The sequence below is a fragment of the Micropterus dolomieu genome, linkage group LG14 (genome assembly GCF_021292245.1).
Source record: "Micropterus dolomieu isolate WLL.071019.BEF.003 ecotype Adirondacks linkage group LG14, ASM2129224v1, whole genome shotgun sequence".
NCBI classification, from domain to species: Eukaryota; Metazoa; Chordata; class Actinopteri; order Centrarchiformes; family Centrarchidae; genus Micropterus; species Micropterus dolomieu.
This window is the reverse complement of record NC_060163.1, coordinates 713,755-715,800: the sequence shown is the minus strand read 5'-3', so window position 1 is coordinate 715,800 and position 2,046 is coordinate 713,755.

The window sequence follows — 2,046 nt, the reverse complement described above, 5'->3', positions numbered from 1 at the left end:
TGCTATGATGAGCTCTAAATCCTGACTGAAAATCCTCAAATAAACTATTGCTCTGTAGAAAGTCACACAGCTGTTTAGCAACTTCTTTCTCCAGAACCTTAGAGAGAAATGGAAGGTTAGATATAGGTCTATAGTTGGCTAAAACATCCGGATCAAGTTTGGGCTTTTTCAGAAGAGGTTTAATTACAGCTACTTTAAAGTACTGTGGTACATAGCCTGTTGATAAAGATAGAAACACATCTTTAAGCAGCCTAGTCGGGATGGGGTCTAAGAGGCAGGTTGATGGTTTAGATGAAGAAATTATTGAAGTTAGTTGGTAAAGATTGAGGGAAGCAAAACAGTCTAAACATGTATCTGGTTCTACAGCTGTTTCTAAGGTTCCTGAGTTTAGAGATAAGTTGTTGCCAGTTGAGGGCAGGTCTTGGTGAATTTTGTTTCTAATAGCTAGAATTTTATCATTAAAGAAGCTCATGAAATCGTAACTACTGAGAGCTATGGGAATACTTGGCTCAATAGAGCTGTGACTCTCTGTCAGCCTGGCTACAGTGCTGAAAAGAAACCTTGGGTTGTTCCTATTTTCCTCTATTAATGACAAGTAGTACGCTGCTCTAGCATTACGGAGGGCCTTCCTATAAGTTTTAAGACTATCTTGCCAAATTAAACTAGAATTTTCCAGTTTGGTGGAATGCCAATTCCTCTCAAGTTTCCGCGATATTTACTTTAATTTGCAAGTTTCAGTATTATACCATGGAGCTAACAGTCTTTGTTTTATTATTTTCTTTTTTAGAGGGGCTACAGAGTCGAGTGTCATTCGCAGCGAGCCTGCAGCACTATCAACAAGATGATCGATTTGGGAGGGACTGAAATTAGCATAGGAGTCCTCCGTTACTTTGTGACTAGATAATGTATTTAGAGCTAATGGAATCGCATCCTTAAATTTAGCTACAGCACTATCAGACAGACATCTTGTATAGAAATTTTTGCCCAATGGCGTGTAGTTCAGCAATACAAACTCAAAAGTCATCAAACAGTGGTCGGACAAAGAGGGATTCTGTGGGAACACCACTAAATGTTCAATTTCAATACCATATACCAAAACAAGGTCGAGGGTGTGTTTAAAACAGTGAGTCGGTTTATGAATACTCTGAGAGAAGCCAATGGAATCTAACAGAGAGATAAACACAGTACTAAAGCTGTCATTCTTAACGTCCACATGAATATTAAAATCCCCTACAATAATAACTTTGTCCGTTTTAAGGACTAAAGTTGACAAAAACTCTGCAAATTCAGATAAGAATTCAGAATACGGGCGAGGTGCTCGGTACACTATAACAAAAAGAATTGGTTGCATTGATTTCCAACTTGGGTGTGAAATACTAAGAACAAGGCTTTCAAATGAGTTATAGTTTAGTTTAGATTTAGAGCTGATTAGTAGGCTAGAGTCGAAGATAGCTGCAACTTCACCTCCTCGGCCTGTGCCTCGAGGAATGTGAGTATTAATATGACTGGGAGGGGTGGATTCATTTACGCTAACATATTCTCCATCACCCAGCCAGGTTTCAGTAAGACAAAATAAATCAATATCATAATCTGATATTAGTTCATTTACTAGTACACCTTTAGAAGAGAGAGATCTGATGTTTAAGAGTCCACATTTAACTCTCCTATTCGTTTGCACTATTGCTCTTGTGGTTTTAATTTTTATGAGGTTTTTATGCACAGCTCCTCTTCTGTTTACCTTTGATTTAAATAATTTCGATGGTCGGGGGACAGACACCGTCACTATAGGATTTTCACTAAGTAACTCCTGAAATGGAGAAGCAGAGAAGTGTGTTAGACTGCGACTCTGCGTAGGGTTTTGGGTGGGTAACTGCTGAAAAAGAAGGACAGAGAAGTGTGTTAGACTGCGACTCTGCCTCCTGGTCTCAACTCTGGGTTGTCATGGATTTGGTCCACTAATAAACTTGGCCAGATTTCTAGAAATGAGAGCTGCTCCTTCCCAAGTGGGATGGATGCCGTCTCTCCGAATCAGACCAGGTCTTCCCC